The sequence below is a fragment of the Arvicanthis niloticus genome, chromosome X (genome assembly GCF_011762505.2).
Source record: "Arvicanthis niloticus isolate mArvNil1 chromosome X, mArvNil1.pat.X, whole genome shotgun sequence".
In the NCBI taxonomy this organism is placed as follows: domain Eukaryota; kingdom Metazoa; phylum Chordata; class Mammalia; order Rodentia; family Muridae; genus Arvicanthis; species Arvicanthis niloticus.
In genome coordinates, this window is record NC_047679.1 from 91,768,819 (window position 1) to 91,793,961 (window position 25,143).

General features: G+C 34.3%; 1 pseudogene; it reads right to left on the reverse strand.

Annotated features, from left to right (window-relative positions):
- Positions 1-4,995: 4,995 nt before the first annotated feature.
- LOC117695077 (heat shock protein HSP 90-beta pseudogene) overlaps positions 4,996-25,143 on the reverse strand; it is a 181,790-nt pseudogene continuing 161,642 nt past the window's right edge.

A 25,143-nucleotide genomic window follows, 5' to 3' on the forward strand; every position in this document is an offset into this window, starting at 1 on the left:
GAATTGCTGTTCTTTTAAATGTTAAAAATAAGAATTGAAAACTCAAAATTCCAAGTAACTTAAAGTATCTCATAACAAAACTAATGATCAAGGTAAAATTTATTGTTCCTGACATGTAATAAATATTACAAAACACAAAAAGACAGAAAGGCATGATTACAAAATGAGAAGAAAAATCAAATTTTAAATGGAGATTTTGCATCATTTTGTTCTTAACACAAAATATTAGTTATAGGGTTTTTTAATGTGGAATCTACTGAAACTTTCTTTGAGCCTAATTTTCAAAATGTCTTATGATCTTTCAAAGAAGATTCTATAAAACTTATTCTCCATTGTTACTTTATTTTTTGTTTGTTTTTTATATTTTAATTTTTTGGTTTTGTTTTTGTTTCTGTTCTTCAAGACAGAGTTTCTCTGTGCAGCTCTGGATGTCCTAGAATTCACTTTATAGTCCAGGCTGGCCTCAAACTCAGAGATTTGCCTGCCACTGTCTCCTGAATTCTGGGACTATAGACATAATCAATCATGCCCAGTGGTTAACCTTGTTTTTATTTTTTAAAGATTTATTCATTTATTTCATGATGGCATCAGATGCACATTACAGATGGTTATGAACAACCATGTGGTTGCTGGGATTTGAATTCATGACCTCTGGAAGAACAGTCAGTGCTCTTAACCGTTGAGCCATCTCTCCAGCCTTCACCTTGTTTTTAAGTTACTTAAATACATAGCAATATTACCTACCTATTTGTCAAAAAGTATTCGTTTCATTTAAAATCATATTTGTATGTATGTGCATCCACACTTGCAAGCTTAATGTCTGTATGTTTGCACATTCCACATCACAGCGCACACGGAACTCAGATATCCCCTTCCATCATATAGATTGCAGGAATTGAAGTCCAACTGCCAGGACTATGTGAAAAGAGCTGCTAAACCATCTTCCTAGCTTTTAAAGTATCCTTTTCTAAGGAAGAAAATTTTGGGATGACTCCCATCTGTCTTTCATTCAGACCATTACATCTACTACCTCTGTAGTTTATCCTTATCATGGTTTTGCATATAGACTTTCTAAGTTATTTTGTTTTGTGTATATCTTTGTATCACTTGTTTGTACATTTAATTTTGTGAATCAGTCGGAAATTTGTTTGGTCAAGTCAATTCATTTGCCTTTACATACGTTGTTTTGGTACCACTCATTTCACATGGTTTGCTTTCCTAATAAGCTATACTCATGTCCCTGTTATTACAGTTTAATTTTCTTCTCTGAGTATTTTTTTAATCTTCTTCAGCTTCCCAATTAGAAACATACACATAACTTATCATTAGGTGTATGTCATATAGCTTACTTATATGGCCAGATGCTTATGTATATGTGCAGCTATTATTTATAATGCTCTGGACCCACTTCTTAACTTTGGTTTTTATGGCACTTCAGAATCTTAAAATAAATCATATCTTTTAAACACCAATAGCTGCATTTCTGATCAAGATGACATATATTTAAGTTTTGAATCTTAATATTTTTGTATACAAAATATTATGAAATAGATACAACCTACTGCACATGAATATAAAATACAGTTAACATTTGTGTATATTTGTGTCACATTATGTGTGTGTGTATGTGTATGATGACATGTTTTAATATCTGTCCTCTTGAATACTGTCAATAAGTATAACATATTCACCTTCTATTTCTTACTCTGAACTGTCAGTGTAGCTATTTGGTCACAAGGCATGAAGTTACCCATGAAATTTTTCCACATAAATACAGACACTGTGCATCCATACATAAGTATCAGTATGGGTAAAGAACCACAGCCTTTTCTTAAGGAGAAAAATCGTTTACCACTAAATTACTTCAACACACTGTTTGGGTGAGATTCCAAAGGAATGCACATGTCTTTACAAGTCTTTACTATCTTGACTATTCAGCTCTTTGTTTTTAAGTCCTGCTGTTTGTAGAATCAGATATTTAGTATAATTTTGAAAATGTATCTCATACAGTTGATGACCCTCCATCACGATTTGGTTTGGTTATAAACTAACTAAAGGTTTAAGTGATTTTTTAAAAAATAATTCAAACCAGAGAATGTGGGTAGAGAGATATTTTTGCCACCACAAAAGAAAAATTCATCTGACACATTAGAAAGCTTGATTATAATTTTGATATACAGACTTTAGATGCACAGAAAGCATAATTCAAAGCAGTGATAGTTCACAATGTTGATTCTAATGACCTCATTAGCACAGAATCCAGGAACATTGATGTGTTAAAGGAAATTTACACTCCATCTGTCCTTATTAGTGAATCATGAGATAATTGCCTTAATGATGAATTCACAAATGAAAAGTGTCACATTTCAATTTTAAAATAAACCTTCTTCGAGTATAATATCTAATACCCTCTCCTCGTCATAGTGGACATCTACCAATCTGCATAGTCACATGACTTCAGAAAGACAGAGATTTTAAAAAAAATAACTCTTTAGACATCAACTTAAAAGATCTGTCTTATACATATGGATATAAAATGAAAAGAAGCTCAAAATCTTCCCCTGTTTCCTTTCATATTCATGCAAATGTGTAGTTCTTCAACAGAACTGAAGCCAAATGTACCCATCCAATGTGCAACCAAAAACTGCTTCTCACAATGTCTTTGAGTCTGACGCAATCAGCAGCTATGAAGAGAAAAACTGTTAGGACACACAACTTTACACAGACTTCTGGTGTCTATCAGTTCAGAGTCATTTGGAATTTTGTTAGAATCTCTCTCATTTCAGAACCTGGCAGGGTCTTCAGATTGTAATAAAACATGACAAAGTTACTGAGAAATGGGTTAGAAGGCAAAATTACTTAATGAATATGATGCTGTGTTTCTACTGAAGCCAAATGCATAATTGGACTGTAACACAACAGATGCTGTTTGACCTTCCAAGGGTGATTGGTTCATGTCCTTTAAAAAAATTTGATATATAATTTAATTATCTTTCTTCCTTCCGAGATTTTGGTGGAACTAATTAATTGTTCATTTTGTAGCTTAATTACATTTTATCTGTTAATCTTTCTGCAGAAGTATCCTTTGTTTCATTGGTAAGTAACTACAGAATGACATCATAACTAAAGCATCAAATGGGATGTTTGGGAATGAAATAAAGGTGTGACTTTTTAAAAACTCTTCAATATACATCTGGCCTGCCAAGATGTGTGCACTGGAGCAGTACTGGCACAATCATTAAAGGAGTAACCAACATTCTGATTGTATTTACATTCTATTTCATAAGATAAAACCCATATTTGGTACTATAGTCAGGCTAAGAACTTCTTGGATGACAGGTCATAGATCCTAGAGAAGAATCTACTACTACTATTACACTAAATGGACAGAGAATTAAACTATTATACCCTCTGAAGATTAATGCATTATTCATTTTTATCAGAGAAGTTTCTAGTTATTGTAGATGGTAGTTGACACACCCACAACTGGTCAAGAGGGAGAAAACAAGAGACTTCAGAATGCTCAGTCTTCAGTGGAACATTTGTATTACAACCCCTCCTTCCAAGACTTAGTGTTCAATGGGAAGTGGGCACAGAGAATGTAAGAGCCAGAAGCAGTAGATGACTATAAGTAAACAGTATCCTCTGGATATACAGGACATCTGGATATATGAACTCATGGTAGTTGGACAGCATACACAAGCTCAAGCAAGCTCAAACTGATAAAATCTTATCATGGGAAAGGGAAGTGAACATGACATCCAACTCACAGTCAAGGACCAATTCGTGGCTACTGGAACAGGAAGGGTCAATTTTCTAAGTCTGTCAAGTCGTTTTGTTTGTTTCTTTGCCTTTAGATAAGTGACATCTTATTTTTTCTTTAAACATTTTTAGTTGATTAGTAAAATTAAAACAGAAATTTAATTTCTGTTACTTTTATTCTTTAGTAAAGTCATTTAAAAGGATCTCCTCCAGCCATGTTTCTTTCTCATTTTTTCAATTTGTATTTAGTTTTTTTTAATTAATATATATGTACCAACATTTTTGTTTCCATTATCTATGAATTTGTGCTTTTATAATATTAGAAAAATGACAACAGCTACTTCAAAATCTCAGTTTAGTAATTCAAACACTGGCCAGCCTTTCTTTCGGTCTGTGCCACTTGATTTTTCCTTTCCATTGAGGAATAGTACCTAGTATAATACTTTTTGGCTAATATATGGGTTAATAAGAGTTCAAGAGCTGTTTCTTAATGTTTTCTTTGATACTGTTATTCCTTTTAAAGTTGTGTTAACCTGTGTGACTGATAGCTTCCTGTATTGATTCTTAGTTGCTGTGTTTTCTCATTATCCACAAGTATACAGGCTTGTTCTTTGTCTTCTTGCTTTTCTTTTTTTCTTTGAAGTGTTCATGATTACTCTAGACTAAGCCTTCTTGTTCCTCAGGCTAGAAGGCCTCCAATTTTTCTTACAAATTATTTACTGCACCAACTCTGATACTAAAAAATTGAGAGCAGGGAGCTTACACTATACATCTGCGTTTGTCAGTTTGCACACCCTCAAGCCAAACGTTTCTGCTTTTATTTACTACCCTATGACTTTGATTCATGTTCATAGTATAATTGTATTTTATAGGAGATGTTCATACATGGTCATTATTAAGCATTTATTCACCAGTTTGTCCTTTACTTTTATTTTATTTATTTAAATACATTCTCCCTGAGCATCTTGCCAAATAATCTTCACTTTTTAAACATTGTTAACTCAAATTCAGTCCTCTTATTTTGTTTTGTTTGTGTGTGTGATGACACCTAGCATTTCTGAGTCAAAGTTTTTTTTTTCAGAACTGTATAAAACTGCATCTTCTTTATTTTGCATATTTTAAGTTCAAAACAAAATAAAACAAACAAAAATCCCACAATATACAACACCCAACCCTGCTATTCTGTGGGAGGGGATCTTTTTGCCTTAAGGCACAAGGACAGGATAGAGGAGATTCTTGTAGACATGAGCCAGGTGGGTCAGGGCCAGTCAAGGCTGCTGGGGGAGCCACAGGGATACTATACAGAGGGCAGGGGTTCCTGGGAGCCTTTAATCCACTTCTTCCATGTGAGAGGCATCCTTATCACCTTCCAGTGGGGGGATCTCATCAGGGACAGCAGCACTGGGCTCTTCCGCAGTGACCTCATCTTCATCAATGCCCAGGCCTAGCTTAATCATGCGGTAGATGCGGTTGGAGTGGGTTTGGGGATCCTCAAGTGAGAAACCAGAGGAGAGCAGAGCAGTTTCAAACAGCAACACCACCAGGTCCTTGACAGCTTTGTCGTTTTTGTCTGCCGAAGGGTCTCCACAATGGGGTGGTCAGGGTTGATCTCTAGGTGCTTTTTGGCCATCATGTAGCCCATTGTAGAGTTGTCTCACAGTGCCTGGGCCTTCATGATCCGTTCCATGTTGGCTGTCCAGCCATAGGTGCTTGTCACAATGCAGCAGGGGGAAGACACAAGCCGATTGGAGATTGTCACTTTTTCAACCTTCTTGTCCAAGATCTCCTTCATGAGCTTGCAGAGATTCTCAAACTTTGCCTTGCTCTCCTCCATTTTCTTCTTCTCCTCCTCATCCTCTGGCAGCTCCAGGCCCTCCTTAGTCACTGAGACCAGGCTCTTTCCATCAAACTCCTTGAGTTGCTGCACGCAGTACTCATCAATGGGCTCCATCATGTACACCACCTCGAAGCCCCGCTTCCGCACATGCTCCACAAAGGCAGAGTTAGCCACCTGCTCTTTGCTCTCACCAGTGATATAGTAGATGGACTTCTGTGTCTCCTTCATGCGAGACACATACTCTGACAGGGATGTCATCTCATCTCCAGACTGAGAGGTGTGATAGTGAAGGAGCTCAGAGAGGCGGCGACGGTTAGTGGAATCCTCATGGATTCCATGCTTTAAATTCTTGGAGAACGCCTCATAAAACTTCTTGTATTTCTCTTTGTCTTCAGCCAACTCAGAGAAGAGCTCAAGGCACTTCTTCACAATGTTTTTGTGGATGACTTTCAGGATCTTGCTCTGCTGGAGCATTTCTTGGGAGATGTTCAGAGGCAGGTCCTCAGAGTCAACCACACCACGGATAAAGTTGAGGTACTCGGGGATCAGCTCATCACAGCTGTCCATGATGAACACACTATGGACATACAATTTGATGTTGTTTTTCTTCTTCTTGTTCTCAAAAAGGTCAAAGGGAGCTCGCCAGGGAATGAAGAGCAATGCCCTGAATTCCAACTGACCTTCTACAGAGAAATGCTTGACTGCCAAGTGGTCTTCCCAATCATTGGTGAGGCTCTTATAGAATTCACCATATTCCTCTTGAGTGATGTCATCCGGATTTCTGGTCCAGATAGGCTTCGTCTTATTCAGCTCTTCCTGGTCAATGTACTTCTCCTTGATCTTCTTTGTTTTCTTTTTCTTATCTTTGCCGCTGTCATCCTCCTCATCAGATTCCACATCTTCAATCTTGGGCTTTTTCTCATCATCCTTGTCTTCTTCCTCCTTCTCACCTTTCTCTTCCTCGCAGAGCAAGCCTAGGCTGCGCGGGGGTGACTCAAGAGATCCGAGTCCTTTTATATGATATTTGTTTTGTTTTGTTTGCTCACACTTCATGGTTTTATTTATTTATTTATTTATTTATTGCTTTGTTTCCATCTAGATAAAATTTATCAGGTGAAAGAATTTGTTCTTTATTTTGTTTCTGTTTACATAATGACTTTATATAGATATAGCTACTACTGTTTTACTTTTTCAAACCTTATATTTATTAATATAATTAAATAATTAACTTTGTATATTTGTATGTGTGCATGTGTACACACACATGCTCACGTGAACATGTACCATATGTGCACTCACGTTACTTGGGACAAATGGAGGTCAGATGACAACTTTCAGGAGTTTTAGGAGTTGTTTCTTTTCTTCTCCTTTTCACCTAATTTTCAACACTATATAGCCAGGTTGTCTTGATGGTGATTCTTCCATCTCTGCTTCTGTTTTTTAGGAGTTCTGGGATTACAGATTCTGTGATCAAATGGAGGATTTTACCTCCTGAATCATGAATCCAGCCCCTACTGCTGTATACACACTACACACATGTGCACACGACCACACACACACACACACACTCACAGACACACACACACAAACACACACACCAATAATAATCAAAGAAAAAAGAAAAATCAAAGAAAAATTTAACTCGAGAGTGTGCAGGACATAAGCTGAGTTCAAGAGAGCGTACCTAGTGAGATAGGGGAGTGGTCCAATTCTATTTTAACTAAAAATATTTCAAAAATAGTCTTCCCATTTCTCTGTCATATTTGTTTATTGGAGATATTTCTGATGGCTTATTTAATTTAATTAACTGAAGAATGCATGCAATTAATCATAGCTGTTTCATTAGCGAAGAGGGGCTTTGGTTTATCTTGTTATGTTTTTGACAGTGTGTTGCTTTGATTCCCAGGCTGCTCAAACCTCCAGTCCTGGGATTATAGGTATATATTACCACACAAAGACTGTACATTTGTCTTTAATCAATAGAACATTTTTCTCTAGGTGGATGGACTTGATATCATGATTTTCCTTTTTGTACTTTGACCTGTGGTGTGTTCTCTGTCTTTCGTTTTTCATTTATACCAAGTACTCATAAAATGAATTCTTCTAAATAGCTTCTCTTGCTGTCAGGCAGATTAGCTTCTAAAGACTGCTACTTGGGACAGTAAAAAAAGCTCAGTGTATAAAACCTCTCATCCATGTAAAATTGGAAGGAGAGAATTGACTCTACAAGGAGAGATTCTGACTCTAAATACGTTTCAGGACATGTATGCCTCACTACATTAGACATGCGTGATAATAATAACTAAAATTTCAAATCATCTATGAAAATTGCTACTGATGAATTCTCACACATCTGAACCCATTTTTAAAGTCAATACTGCCCAGGTTTCTGGTCCAGCAGCTGCTAGATTTATCTCAGCAAATTCTTTGTCATTGTAAACTTTTATTTGTCCTGAGAGCAATGTTTGTGGTTCTGCTACTTTAGCCTCATCTTCTGGCTTACTTCTGTGTTTTTCATTGATACATAAAAAGATCAGATTATGTTAGCTGAATTCTTCACATGGGAATCTAAAATCCTCTGGGCATCACTTTGTTTCCAATGTGCACAAAGTCTGGAGTGTGCTTGTAAATTATATGTCTTAATATTTTTCATTATTTTAAAGTGATACATCACATTATTTCATTATGATCATTTGGCAATAAACAGATATTTACTTGACTGTTGTTAAGGAAAAAAAAGAGAATGTTACACTACTCAAATCTAATCAAATCCTTCTCATAATATACTTACCGGAAAAACAAACATTTTAATGTACTAACTGTAGTGACTATAATTTCCAGATAGGTGATAATAATATTTCTAACCATTATGTGTATTATAGTACTTTTTTACAGGATATTTAAAATACAATATTTATAAAGCCAGGACTTTTCTGTAATATTTATCACCATGTTTCATTTTAAATCTGTTAAAATTTAATTATGTAAAACTTACAGGTTGAGAAGGAAATAATCTATTTTCTGTTAGTGCTAGGTCTTTTATGCAGCCATCTGTGCTCAGCCTGTTATAAGATCTAGAAAGGGTCTCTATGCTCTTCTTAAAAGATTCCCTTGCAAGGTACATGATCCTTGACTACATTTCTTAACAGCTTGTTGACTACAGAACATTTACACATTTTTGCTTAACATATGATCATTTATTCAGTATTTCTGCCTAGGCTCTCCAGAAGTATTTCACTACAAAAACAATTGAAACCAATTAGGAAACCAGATAACAAGAGATGCCCTTAATTAACTCTGTAGAAAATATTTTAAGACTTCCCTTAGTGTAATGATTGTGACCAATCTGAAATTTATATTTGATCTGTGTTTGTTTGCAATAAAATTATCTTAATTAATCCAGATGCTTTCACCTACAGGGCTATGTATGCTTCCTCTATCTTGAAGGTTATCATTAGATTGTCAATACACAAAAATTGGCAAAAAGTAACACAATAACCCGAAAAGGGAGAAAGCAATGGGAATAGACACATGGAACTAGTTCCCTCATCAGATTATCTCAGGAGATAATAAGAAGTCAGTTAAAGAAAAGTTGTTTTCTTATTAAATTTTCACATGAGGACATTCACAGTAGAGAAGGAACCTCACAAGACTTCTCTAACAATCAACAATATCCTGTTGTGCCCAAATTGCAAAAACCCCAGAGACCACCAGGAACTACAACTCCAATGCAAGCACATAAGGGTTTTTATTCAAGCTCCCAAGCTTGGGCCACAAACCTCCCTAAAGCAACAGGATAGGAAAAGCAATCTCATGGTCCAGGGGAAGAGGTTTTTAAAGGAAGAAACAGCAAGTTGGGGTTTCCAAGCCTTGGTATTACATGATTGGGTAATAGGTTAATGGAGAACATCTGGTCAGTGATTAACTGCTGATACAGAAGAGTAGCAAAACCATATCTCCTAAGTGCAGAAAAGAATGCAGTAGGACCAGAGTAACCCAAAGTTGCTAGAAAACGTATTTAACAGAATTCAGTAAGACCAGTGACTCTCAGCAGCTGTAGCTGGCCAGATGTGTTTCACCCTGTACCTGGTCCTCTGCTTTAGTTTGTTTCTCCCCCATGTCTCTCAATCCATGCTGTTGAAAAGTACTGAGAAATGTCCTCTGGACATGACATAACTGTCACACTCATAAATTTACAGTAGCTGTGGCTACCAGCTCAAGACCTACACACAACTAGTATTGAGGAGGTATTGATAGTGGCTATTTGCTGGAAGACAGAAAATCACTTGTGTTTTCAGGGTAAATATGATCAGTGGTAGTTTTCCCATAGCATAAGGACAGCACAAACTAGACTTATACACAAATAAGACATGAGGTTGGATAAAAGACACATAGAGAGGCTCTGAGGAAATTGATGCAGGACAATAGGAGGGAGATGTGATCATATTTCATTTAATAGACAAAAATAAAACATAAAATAAATAATAATAAAAAACCAACAGTCGTCCACCATTTTCTACATTTTCTTTCCTTCTTGCTAAAAGAATATAAAGTCTTGGATAGAGAACAAAGAACAAAATATGTAGATTGCAAAAGAGAAGTAATATGCTAGGTTTTCCTCCCTAAATCTTAGCTTCTTACAAGAATTGTCCTGCAGCTGAAAAACGTGGAAGTTTTAAATTAAATAAAGGGAGGTGAGTTTTGACTATAGTGGACTGAATTTAATGTCACCATAACTTTGAATTAGGGCATTTATTTTTATAATAGAGAAACTATTAGTTTATTATCTAATGAAAAAGCAAACCTCTGAGACATGGGGGAATCTCCTTCCAGGAGTATAAAAAGAAGAAAACTACATACAAGGCAGGTCTTAAGTCATGGTTATTGAATAAATGACCTGACAAAATATTAGTGTATCAGCCAGGCGGTGGTGCTGCACACCTTTAATCCCAGCACTTGGGAGGCAGAGGCAGGTGGATTACTGAGTTCGAGGCCAGCCTGGTCTACAGAGTGAGTATCAGGACAGCCAGGACTACACAGAGAAACCCTGTCTCGAAAAAAAAATACTGTATCAATTTTTGTGGTCACGATTTGATTTGTGAATTTTTTAAATAAAGGTTTAATACTGAATATTAATTTCTGTATTTCTGTTTAAAGGATATTTATCTTTGAGTTTATTTTAATAGATACGTATTTTATCAATAAATTAGGGTTTGGGGTGGGGATGACAAAAGACAGTCATGAAAAATCCCCCATACTCTCTGGGTATAAATAAATCAGTGACAGTATTATGCAGAATACTTCTATTTCAATAGTAAAGTAAAATAGGAAACTTTTTAGAGCAAATCAGAAAAGACTAGAGTCTACTCTGGAAACATTGACATGGTTTGGAAACTTTTATCTGCCCAGTGAGAGAGAGTACAACAGACACAATGATTCACAGATAACTACAAAGAATTTGTATTTCACATTCAGTGACAAACACTTTAAACAACAAGGAAAAGAAGAGGCCAGCAAAGTCTGAGCCCAACAGCAACACAGTAAACATTCTTCTTGGAAACTAGAATAGAGGAAAGAAGCCATCTTTAAAAAGTCTTGTACAGGGAGGGTGGGGTGATATTGAGATATAAAGTGAATAAATAAATAAATAAATAAATAGAAAAATAAACTTCACATTGGATGGAAAGTGTTGGGAGACTTGAGGGGGCTATAAAAATTGTATTTGAGAGATATTTACAACACATTGATGAAATTCTCACACAATCATAGAACTATTTATAAACAAACAAACAAGTACAAACTTAAAAAGAAAAGGATCTCTACTGACTGAACATCTTAGTGATTCTAGTTCTAATTCTGAATAGAATGCTCTTGGAACCCAGAATCATGGGAAACAGTCTTAGTACTTTACATTGACAACTCCCTTGCAGTGTACCTCTAGACAGTGGGGGCCAAAGTTTTTACTCAAAGGCATAGAATATTCACTGTCTAAATCTGTCAGAGGAGTCTGCAGTGAAACATAAATGTAAGACCCACATGGTAAAGGACCGTTGAGGAATGTGACCAGTATTTGCTATCCAACAACTGATGACAGAGTCCTTGACAGAATTGTGAATAGCATTCACCAAAGGATAAGTGAAATGCTGTCTACAAACTTAAAGTGAACCTTCCTTTGAATCTTCAAAAGAGCACAGTCCTTTCCTGAAGTCACTTCTGTATCTTCTCTTACTGAATATACTTAATAAACATATTGGGCCTATTTTAAGTAGGTTTTCATATACTTAAGTTGGAATTCTTTATGTACTTTAAATAATTTCCTGTGTCCACTATGAATTTACTTATATTTTTCCTCTAAAACTTTATCTTTTCTTTTTTGAAGAATAAAGATTGATTTTATTATTAAAGGCCCAACTTGTTGATCTCTTCCTTATACTTTGTGGTGATCTTTAATGTTTTATAACATCTTGTTATATTGTGATATAACAAAACTAACATAAATTTATGTTACATATGAATGAATTTTTATATATGTTGACAGGCAACAACAATGTTTTAAAAATAATTACATCAGTTTATTATCATTTTCATATAGGTATAAAATATATTCTAATTACTTTTAACTTTTGCCCTTGTTAATCCTCTTGTACTTTTCCACATTGATCTTTGTTTTTTGTTTTGAGGCCATCTGTGTGATCATGGGTTTGAAAGGTATATGTAAAGATTTGTGTTCATGATTTGTGTATGCAATTGTTTTAGAGAAGTACACTGTACTTCTTCAGATATTTCCAATCTATATTCAAAGTGATATTTTACTATTTCTTGAGTTGTATACAAGCCTTGAGGCTAGGAAGATGGTTCAACTAGTAAAGATGTTTAGCCTGATTATTCAAATTGTATCCCTGTAGCACACACAAAGATAGAAGGAAAGAACTAACTGAACAAATATCTCCTCTGGCTTTCATACATATGACCCTTAAGATACTACTTCTCTCTACCCTTTTTTCAAGTTGATTTCATCCTTGATTCACTTTTTACTAGGCTTCTAGAACCTACTAATATTAGCTTATTCCCTAAATCATTTCTCCTCCAGGAGGGAGAAGAGAGATTTGGTTATTTATTTGAGTAGTAAGAACCAGACTGAATTTATATGACCACATCAGATCAGATTATACATGTCATGTCTTGGGAAAATTATATTTAATAAACTGTTATTAGTTTTGTTAGAAAGCTTCCCATATTTAGTGATAATCTTCCACATTAAGGGTAAATATTTGTTATCAGTAGAATTTCTGAATGATGACTCCAAAAACCTCAAAAAAGGTCTACTTATCACATTATTGTTATTTCTTCCTCACACTTGGTAATACTTTATACTTGGGTAATGTATGATATGGAGTTTATATGACATTTATACAATATGCAGAATTTTGAAGTTCGTCTTTTTTGGGGGAAGGGGTTGGTTTTGTTGGATGGTTAGTTTTGTGGTACTGGGAATTAAATCAAGTGTGTTCTGCATGCTAGACAAATTATGAACTACATATCACCGATATCACCTTTAAAATGCCCTGATAAAATTATATAAGCAGATTTGCATCTATTGAAATGCAAAGTAATTGGCAGGAAATTATATATGTGGGGGTATAATTATAATAATGAAAAATTTTACTTCTGAAATGAATATAAACTTAATTATTATTCTCAAATGTGCTTGTGCTTATAAGAATAAGTACTAATTATTGTTAAGTATTGAAAAGCAAATGGTTATTCATTTATAAGAGCAAGGGAATTATTGTTATCTTGGCCTCAGTTCCTTATCATGAAAACAACTTTTAAAAAGATAAATAAAATTTCAAGTCTGTTGGCTAATAAATGCAATAAAACAGTGAACAAACTTATGGCTGTCAAATTATGCTTGTCAATCTATTCCCATCAGACTATACTTAACAACAGATTATTTTCCCATAAATTGACAAGTAGATAACCACTTAATCATTATTTAGGGCATTAGCTGAACAAGTGGGATATGCATTTGATATAAGGTTATTTTTTCAAGGATCTATTAAATATTCCAAAATGGCCATTTGTTTTCTTCCACGTTTGGCACACAAGTGTTTTCTGTCCTGGAAAACAGATTGTAGCTATTTCATTAGTGCCCTCGGATGAGCAGTGTCAATGTTATTAGATCAACAAATAACTCATTGGAATATGTTCCTTCATAACAGTGATAAAGTATGTTGAAAAGTTCCAAAAGATAACAAAATATATTACTGTTAGCTTGGAAGGGACTGCCAATGATTGATATTTATACCGCTGCCTTTGAATTATACTACTGCCCAGTCTTCTTTGTCTGTCCCTAAATTTAATGCGTGTTTTAATCTTTGAGATGAGTAAATATGTGTTTCTCTCTTGAGTTTATTCTAATATATGTATTTTTGTAAACTATAATTCAAGGAAATAAAATCAAAGCACTGATATCTATGCTACTTACAACAAACACATTGTTGTCAGACATAATGATATTAGTACCTTAAATGTTAGCACCAGTTTACATGTAATAAAGTCACATCAATATTATCCCCCATATATTAGAGTTAAGAATCAGTGTGATAAAGTGCCTTAAACTCATAAAAAATGGTAAGTTTTATATATACCATTTAATTGATAATATACAGCGATGATAGACAAAAGGACTGACAGATAGATAGATGTAAATGTTCTAACCTTTGAACCAATGATGTTATGTGATACACTTTACTGTTTTTTTTCCTAGTATATCTTTTTTCAATATACTGAATAATTCTGAAGACTAATGTGCATTGTTGGAATTCAGACCTAATCATTTCAGTGGGTAAATTATTTAACAAATTCTCTGAATAATTTGAATTTTTCCTAGGAAAATTGAAACTTTCCAGATATCAGATTAGAATCTTATTCCTAAAAGTCATATCATACCCTCCTAATTAATTATTAAGAAGTCATGATTCATCATTATGCAGCATATTTTACATACTCTGGCATAGTATTTGTTATTCCTTAGCATTTATAATTCTATTTGCTTTTGTCTAGAGTAGATGTTATGCAAATAAATAATAGGTAACTCTTATTTTTTGCTCATTCCAAAACTCTACTACCTAGCAGAATTCTTGGTTCTATACCCAAGGAAAGCCAAGGCAGAAATTCAAACTGTGAAGCAACTGGGATGAAAAAACTAAAACAGAGAACATGGACAAATTCTGCTTACTGGCTTGCATCCTTGGTTTTTAAGGTACCTTTCTTATTAGATCCAGGCCCACCTGTCAAGGAGTGGTATTGCCTACAGTGGCTTAGGCCTTTCCACAACAATAATTAATCACAAAAATGCCCCACATTGCCTACAGTGGGTTAGGCCTTTCTGCAACAATAAATCATGAATATGCCCCCACCGACTTGTCTACATGTCAATCTGATGAAAACAGTTTCTCAGTTGACATTCTGTTTCCTCTTCTGAGATAACCCTAGCTTGTGTCAAGTTGGAAAAACAAACAAACAAAAACAAACTACAAAACAAAACAAAACCAGCCCAAATGTATAATGTCTTCTGTTTCTTTTGCTACTTTAAACCAAAAGTTTAAAGATCTGATAAGAGGGGTAAATAAGGTTCCGCTAGTGTACAGATGTCCACTCAATATAGAACATTACAAATTTTATATTAATCATCAGTGATGCCTTGGTTGATGATTTAGCTGTTGGCTAATTACAATTACTTATGATTGAGAACTGTTAGAAATCTGTCATAGGAGAATGATTACTCTCACTTTCTCACTAGGCCAATGCTGTCTCTTCGCACACAGATAGTTATCCAAAGGAATTTTGTTAAAGAGTATGGCAGATTCACAACAAAAATCATCTTCATAACTTGAATAAAAATATTAGAACTTAAAGTGCCTCTTCTGATAGTGACTGGCTGTCAGATCATTCCAGAAAGTATGATTACTCTGATTGTAATAGATCTTTGAAATGGTGAAAGTGAGTCAGAATGAGCATTATCCCAAATATAAGAGCAATAACGATATTTCAATATCACAAGGGTTCACCTAATCATATGTAGAAGTCTTCCACTACTTGAAATTAATTATAAATATTATTTTGATCCTGGGAATAATTTCTTCATATAATGAAAAGGACCAAAATATAATGGCTATTAAATGCTCTGTTCACTGAAATAAAACTTTAGTAGTGTATCTGCTTCCGTGAAGAATTTAAAAGAATTAAAATTGGACTAATTTCTTTCCTAGCCTTGTCTAAGAGATTAAGTCTATATGCTACAGATGATCTTTGTTTGTCTGTTTATATATAAAAGGTGCATTTTATTGTCAGATAGAAACAATTTTCAGACTTTTCCTTTACTAATATTAAGTATCCATGTCCTATTCTTCAAGTCTGTGTGTCACAAAAAATTCTCCCATTGATTTGTGTGGTTAAGGTGACAAATCAGTATACATGGGAAGCAAGAATAGTAATAACCTTGACACTCTCCAATCCATACACATATGCCTATACAAGGAAGGACTTTGGAGATCTTTGCCTTGCTCAAATTCACTAACTACCTTAAAATGGTTGGCACATTTAACAGGTGAATTTTAAAAATGTTTTTGGATAAGTAGCCAAGGAACTGATAATGCACATGCGTAATTGGGCCTTAGGTTACATTATTTTAATTCTTTGTTTCCAAATAGCGTGCGTTTCATCAATGGCACTTAAAATATATTTTCTAACTGCTTAAAAACAAAACTAAAACTACTTTTTTACACAAAAGGCTTCTTTGGGTTCACTGATGCTCTTCTTTGCTCAGCATCATTTCTTTTCTAGGAAAATTATTATGTAGTCAACTTTATTTATATTCAATGAACATTTATATACATATTACAAAGATCAAGATATAAATTGTGAACTTTATTTTTTTACTGAAACCTATGTTCTCTCTTACTTTTGCTTCTCTGTTAGTGACAGGAATTTTGATTTCAAAACTGCAAACATTTCTCCAGATATTTTATTCCCCAAATGTGTTTGACTATTTTTTAATAACATGGACATACATGTACGTGTATAATATTTTTTTCTGTAGAATACCCCCCCAGTTGTACCTTTTGTATTCTAAAGTGTTGACTTTTATAAATTTGATGGACATAGTACCATATAGTCTAATGGTTTCCAAAATAGACACACAAAGAAACATATACTCATTTGGATTTGAAACACACTATCTCTTCAAGGGTCTCTTGTTTTAAGTACAAAAACAGCTGAGTAGAACAACTTATAATCCTTTATTAGATAAGCTGTTTTCTAAGAATCATTCCTAGTTTCTCATATTGCATCCCAACTATTCTTCTGGATAATAATAGGTACAGAGCAAATGAATGGAAAAACAAAGTAAATTTAGTAATGAAATTATAAGTGGAAGCTACAGCTTAGGCTATATCTGAAGTCAGCAATCCTCAATAGCCACAAATTTTAAGTCACCTTGATTTTTTTCCTAAATGCTATTCAAAAGCAAAACACAAAATACAAACTTGATGACCTGCATTATGAAATTAAAACATCCATTTGTGGCTAATCAGCATCATGTCCACTTACATTAATTAGATATGTTCATGTAGATTACCTACATACAGAAAAAGCCAAGTTATTTCTTTTTTTTTTTTTTTTTTTTTTTTTTTTTTTTTTTTTTTTTTTTTTGCTTTATTAAACTCTTCTAAACCTGTGGTGTCTACTCATTCTTACCAATTTTCAGGATGAGGTTTCCTGGTTTATAAACACTAATTTTTCTATTAGGATCTCACCATAAATGTTAGCATTTTGTCTAGGCTCCACCCCACAGTTACCTGACAACAGCCAGGTGTGCCAGACTCATTATAAAAGGGGCTGCTTGCCCTCTCTGCTCTCTCTTGCCTTCTTACTCTTGCCCTGTCATTTCACCCTTCCCTCTCTCTCCCCATTCCCGTCCCCTCCTCTCTCTCCATGTGCTTATGGCCAGCCTCTACTCTTCTAGACTCTCTGTCTCTCTATTTCTCTCTCTTGTTTCTCTCTCTGTCTCTGTCTGTCTCTGTCTTTCTCTCTTGGCCTTTCTCTGACTCTACTACTCTCTCAGCTCTCCTCTTTATGCCCTGAATAAACTCTTTTTTTAATCTATGCTATACTTTTTTATTCTATGTCATGGCTTGTCTCTCATGTGGAAGGGATGCCTCAGTGGAGGCACTTGCTTCTACCACACCAGACTACATATCTACCAAACATATCCCTTCTCTCTTTATTTTTATTAAATACAACAATAAGTGTGTCAAAACTGATGAAGAAGTAAAATTATACACAGAACATATAGTGTTGTTTTGCGTAATTTGGGGCAGCAAAGATCTGCTACCTACTTCCTGATATCTAAGATAGAATATCTCGGTTCAAAACTACACTGTCCATAAATCCACAAAGTCTGCTCGAGTAAAGAAAGTGAAAAAGTCTCACATTTAGAGTTTGTAACTAGGTCCAGTTCTCTGGGTTTATTATTCTGTAGGGCAAATAGTTGCACATCATTGAGAGACTAATCATGCAAACTATAAAGTTCAAACTCATTGAATGTCTATTATATTATTCTTAATATAATACAGTACCCTGAGGATCACAAAGCTAGACTAACTACAAATTACATTAAATTTTGGCTATACTCTCAGTTCTTATTTAAAACAGAAATATTCATTAATTAAATTAATGTCAATAATATCTTGTATGCTTTTACATTCTTTTTTCTATATATTTAACTTTTCCTTTTACCCTCTGTATCGTTGATTCAAATTTGACTATAAAACAGAACTTGACTTTGTGCCATCAGACTGTTTTAATGAACAAAGGAAGCACTTGTCTCATGAATGCTTCCCATTTTGAAGTGGTTCAATTGCCTGTGGTAAATGTGGAATATAAAACCAATGTCACCTTCTTCTTTCAATAGCCACTGGCTCTGTTCTAAGGACTAAACCAAGTCATTTCATATGTTCAACCACCATTTCCAGGGAAATAAGGAAAAGTAGCATGTTGTTTTAAATGAATCATTTCTATACACAAACGTGGTCTCCATTTTCTTGAAATCTTCTTCCCCATAGTTTGGAATTAGTTAATGATTCCTCATTTAGGTGACGATAATTGAATATCTTCAGTTTAGGAGGTTAGAAATAGATAAATGTCATGGCTGTGTCTCCATACTACCTTGACACAAATAACAACATTTTTTTAAATGTTTCAATAAGTGAGATATATAATTTGATTTTTATCATGGTTTAGTTTCTGTATTTTCACAGATGAGAAAATGATAGTATATACTTCTATAGTTTTTCAGAGGGGAGATTATATATATATATATATATATATATATATATGTGTGTGTGTGTGTGTGTGTGCAAGTGTGAGTGTGTGTGTGTATCATACTAGAAGACAAAACAGTGTTAAAGCTTCTGATTATTACCATGGGCTTTATTTCTATTTTATTTAGTGATAAAGCCTTTTGCAGGGAGAAAGTATAGAGATGAAGATATATATATATACATATATATATATATGTGTGTGTGTGTGTGTGTGTGTACATATATATATATATATGTATGTATATAGGTATATATATATATATATATATATATATGGTTTTTTGAGACAAGGTTTCTCTGTATACCCTTGGTTGTCCTGCAGCTCACTCTGTAGACCAGGCTGACCTTGAATTCAGAAATCTGCCTGCTTCTGCCTCACAAGTGCTGGGATTAAAGGTGTGTGCCACCACTGCCCAGCTCGAAAATATTTTTAATAGGGGATTCAAATACCTACTATACAATTCAATGACTGAAGTAACTAACCACCTCTTCAGAGGAAGGAAGATTTAGTTGGAAATATTATTCTAAAACTGGATATTAGAAATGGTTAGAAATTAGGAGGACAATGAAGACCAATTATAGAACTCATCATGTTTTAAAACAAAAGAATAATCAAGAGACAAAGAGTCTGTGATGATTTCAGGGAATGAAGAACAATCATTTAGCATACTTGATGACATACAGACATAGACCAGAGAAAGAACACAAAACTGTATATTAATCATGAGTTTCTGGCCAACTTGGGTGACCGAGTGATCCCTATATGAATCTGTGACATAGCCAGAGACTATGTCTCAGAGAATTAAAAGAAAGAAACAACCAAATTACAAGTTTAATTTTTACTAAATAGGAAATGGTAAATCTTAAAGCTTTTTTTTTTTAAGCAGAAGAGTGAGTAGATGACATTCTCTTCCTAAAATAATTAATTTGGATGCAATCTCTTCAACCAGACAAATTTCCTACATCCTATGCCAGGGTTTAGCTAAGCAAGTCTCCTTGATCCTTCTTTCCCATGGACTCTCCCCAGCCTTCCAGATCTAAGTCCATGTCCCATATCCAGTGACCTGGTTTAGTCTAGCTAGCTCTATGTGTATAGCAACTAATTTCTTGAGTTTCATCATTGTTTGAATATACTCTCTAACTCAAAGCCCCTCCCATGCTACATTTGATCTTTCCACTCAGTAAGGTATACGCCCATACTCCAGATGTACATGAAGAGGGACATCCAGCATACCAGCTCTTCAGACACCTGACTTCATTCCACCCAAGCTATTTTCAACCTTTGGACTCAACATGACTGCATACCCTTTATCTGCCCCAATTTGTCCTTAGTGTATTGTTCATAGTGAATGAATCAAAAGAAGTCAGATTATCAGGAGTTGAAGGTAAAGTAGAGGATCTAGACTAAATAAGCAATGAAAATGAAAAAAAAAAAAAAAAAAGGAACATGAAAGGAATATAGGACACCATGACAACAAATCAAACCTTTAAAGCATAGACATAGATGAGAGGTAGGACTCTCAAGTCAATGACATAGACCACATCTTCTACAAGATCATAAAGCAAAATATCATACATCAAATGGACTTACCACATCTACAGCATCTTCCATCCAAACATCAAAGGATAAGCATTCTGCTCAGCAGCACATACAAGTTTTTCTAAACTAGAACACATCTTGGAACACAAAGCAAACCTTTACAATTCAAAAGGACTGCAATCCCTCCTATATCCCATCTGAGTGCAAGGAAATAAAACTTAAAATTGCCAACTCATTACTGAATGGGTCAAGGGAAGAAATCAAGAAAGAAATACAAACATTAATGAAACTAAATAAAAGTGAAAACTCAAAAAAAAAAAAAAAACTTGTGGGACACATGGAAAGCATTTCTACAAGGGAAGGTTATAGTTCTTTATAGTTCTTAGTACCTCTAATTAAGAAGTTCAGAGATCTTTTTCATGGTGCTTTTTCAGTAGTTAGCTGTGACAAGATGAAGCTGAGTTACCTCCTTCCCAGTTACTCTCTGTCAGGAACTCATTAAAGTGGATGATGAATACACAAACTTCCTACTTTCTGTGAGAAGCACATGGCCACAGAAATAGCTACTGATGCGCTAAATGAAGAGTAGAAGAGTCGCACAGTCCAAATTGGTGCTGGAAGTAACAAAAACCATTTTCTCCTTAAGCAGGGTATCTTGGTCCAAAGCAAAAGCACCTACAGTTAAGCAAGGGGCATTCTTGTTACAGATCAAGGAAAACTGAGGGAGAAAGTGCAAGTGTGTTCGGAAATGCATTGGGTTTGTCAATCTGAGAGATCTTGACATAGTTATTGTTTTGTTTGTTAAAGGAAAGAAGAATATTCATGGGCTAACAGATACTACTATTCCTCAGCAGTTAGATCCCAAACTATGTAGAAGTATTCAACGTCTTTTCAAAGTCTTTAAGAAATAATGTTCACCAATATGTTGGCAAAAGGTTCTTAAACAAAGAAAGTAAGAAGCCCAGGACCAAAACTCCCGAGATCCATCACCTTGTTACTCTATGTGTCCTGAAACAAACACTGGCATATTGCTCCGAAGAAGCAACACACTAAATGAAATAAGAAGCAGAACCTGAAGAATTGCAAAAGTTTTTGCCAAGAGAATAAATTGCCAAGTGAAGTCAGCTGTGCTTGCTGAAAGCTTCTAATTTTAACTGTCAGTCCGGTCAAAAATAACAAAGTAACTAATGATCAGATCCTGAGGAAAATGAAAAAGAACACAAATATATTACTTAATGATACAACTCAAAAATTTGGAAAAACAAGATCAAACCGAATCCAAACCCATTTGGCATCAAGAAATAACAAAAAATAGAGTAGAAATCAATTAAACAGAAGCAAAGAAAAATAATACAAATAATCAACAAATCTGAGATGTTTCTTTGAGAAGATCAACACAATTAATAGACCCTTGTTTCAACTAACTAAAAGAGAAAACCTAAATCTACAGAATCAGAAATTAACAGGGCAACATTACAAAAGACAAGAAAAATTAAGCATATTATAAGGGAATACTTTTAAAACTGTTCTCCATTAAGCTGGAAAGTCTAAAAGAATTGGGTGGTATTTTAGATTCAGTCAAACCACCAAAATTAAACCAGAGAAATCAACAACCTAAACAGACTCGTAAAAAAATGAGGAGACTGTACAGTATTAAGAAATCTTTCAGAAAAAAATAAACAAACAAAAACCCAGACTTCCAAATAAGATCTACAGCCAGTTCTTGTTAGACATGGAGTTCTCTTTAAGATTTTTGTCTCCTAGTAATATCAGAAACTGTCCCCAAAATGTTTTACATACTGACTGTCTAAATCTGGGCTGAACAAGGACAATAATAAGAGACATGCCAAAGTGGATAGGGGAGAGTCCACAAGCCTCAGAACCACATCAATAACTAAAGACAAGTAAGGAATACTGTAAGTGGGAGAAAGAGCATTTTGCACGTAGGAGCACATTAATTGCTTACCCAACATTAAATAATCAAACCTGAAAACTCACATAGAAATTGAATTATACAGACTGAGCAGGGTATGTTTAGGAGTGTGTATGAATATACATATTTCTATGTAAGAAAAATTAATGAAAAATAAGCCATGAATATGCCAAAGAACAAAGTGAGGTAGATGGTTGTTTTTGTTGTTGTTGTTGTTATTTTGGATGGAGAAATATAAAGGGGAAACAATCTAACCATAGTATAATCTCAGAAGCAAAACAACATAAAAAATATTTTAGTTTAAATATGTTAGTTTAAAATCAAATATTTAGACTTACCTTTGCTTTCTGATAATGGAAAATAAAGGTGGAAAAGAAGAAATGAAAACTAAAACTAAGATTATCCTCTGAAGACAAACATGTATTCTTTGGGAGCAAGCAGACTAGAAGATGAAGGAGAGGAATATTGGAGGGTGTGGAGAGAAGAAAATAATGGAAGCAATGATGTAAATATAAAATGTAATACAAATGACTGGATAAAGGATGAAGTTTTGAATACTAGACTGTCACCCAGATAGAAGTAAGTAAAGGAAGATGGGTAGTAAGGACACAGTGTTGTAAACACTTGCTGGTAGATTACATATGAGAGAAGAGAAATGTTTGAAAATTTCACTCATGAAGTTCAGAACATGTAGAACAGAGGTGGCTGAAGCTTTGATTCTGCTACTCATTCTCCATCCCTGTATCAGAAACAGAATGAGGAGAATATTTGACGAGACAGTTAATGCAAGCTATGGTTTTAGATTTAGGATATTTTCTTGTATAAAGTATAGAGTTTTATAAGAAATGGCATAACTTCCTTTTTAAAAATATATTTATTTAGTCATTGTAAACAGAATATCATCCCTTCCTCTCATCCCAGTACGTACCCCCTCTATTCAACATTCCCCTTCTTAATAATACAGATTGGCTACTCCTTGGACCTATAATAATTAAATTAGTGTCTTATATTGACTTATACTCAATTTATTAAAAATATTTTTAATCATATTGAAGTGGGTACTCTAAAATATTTATAGATTTTAAAAACAGTTCTCAGGCTCTTTTATGGATACAGTTCATCCCAAATTAGTCCAATGTTTAGTATACTGAAGATTATGGCAAAATCTTTCATAAAACCTTCACAACCATGGACAACAGCATATATGTTTAAATTGGTGAGATATAGATATGACAAGTTGAGTCTTTTCAGAAAGAGTTAGACGAAGAGTTTTCTAATTCAACACTGTTTGTGAGCCACTTAACACCCATTTGAAAGTATTCAGGACCCTTGGATATGTGTAACTCACTGACACTGGGCTCAGTCTTTCCTCCTTACCCTCTCTTTCCCCTCCTTGTAATAGCAGGAATGGAAATCAGCAAAGAGGCAAATTCTATACCACAAAACTATATCTCCACACTTGACAATGATTCTAATGCTCACAAAAATCTGAGTATCTTCACAAAGTAGTAGCCAATAAGGCAACTGGTTTAGGACATTATTTTCTCATGTTTTTATTTGTCAAGAGAGTGCTATCGGGACTTTATTTCAGATTCTTGCCAAATTAAATGAAACACATTTCATATTGGATGTAAGAATGTGAACGTGGTGTCCCATTGAAAGGATGTTTATAATGAATAAAACAAATAAAAGTTAAAGAAAAGGATTTATCTTTAGTGAAATGAGGTCTATCTGAAGTAATCTTCACCTAACAGCTTCAAAATACTAGGAAATCATTGTCCAGGAATCTGGACCAAAAATGGTATCTCTAAACTTTAACATTTATTTTTAACAACTTTTATTACCATTGTGATGCTTCAATTTCATAATAGGTTTTGACTTATATTCAAATCAAAAGTGCTAGTTTGAGGACTGCAGGACTGGGGTTGTAGGATCTGTGTTTAATGTACTCTTCATCAGAAGAGATGGGAGGGGGAGAGGTTGAGGTGCCAAGAAGAAGTAAGAGACAAAAGAACAGTTGTATCTTAAAGAAAAAAGAATTTATTTTAATAGAAAGAAGTATAATATATTTATAAATGCTTAGAATAAAAGAAGACTGAAATTGGTATATGGGTCCACACACATTTTAAGGAAGACAATGATCTTGAAAGAAAAACATTTAGTAAAGTGTGTTTTGCCAAGGTAACTCAGTAGGAAGCAAATAGTCATTTCAACAAATGGTACTGGGACAGCTAGATTTTTTTTTTTTTGCAAATAAAGATACATTTAGATATTTATAGTACATAATGGGCAGGTATAACGGTGTAGATAATATGCCTAAAATCAAGGGCTAAAACTTATAAAATTTATATAATCTTAGAGAAGATCCTTTTGACTTTGAGTTATATAGATAATTTTCACATAAACAGTTCATAGAAAACAAAAAAGATAAACTGGCCCTCATGAAAATCAAATACTTCAGGTTTCTAACATATGACATTGAAAATGGGGGAAATGAGCCTTTCTTCCAAATCTTCCAAAATCGTTCCAAGTTCCACATGACATTTTACTCATTTTTTTCCCACTGTAACAATTCCTCTTCTGTTCACTAGAACAAAATTGCATCATAAGGATTTTTCATGAACTGACTTCTTCAGACCTTTACTTTCTTCTATCTACTTTTGTAGTTTGCACTGCCTAGAATATC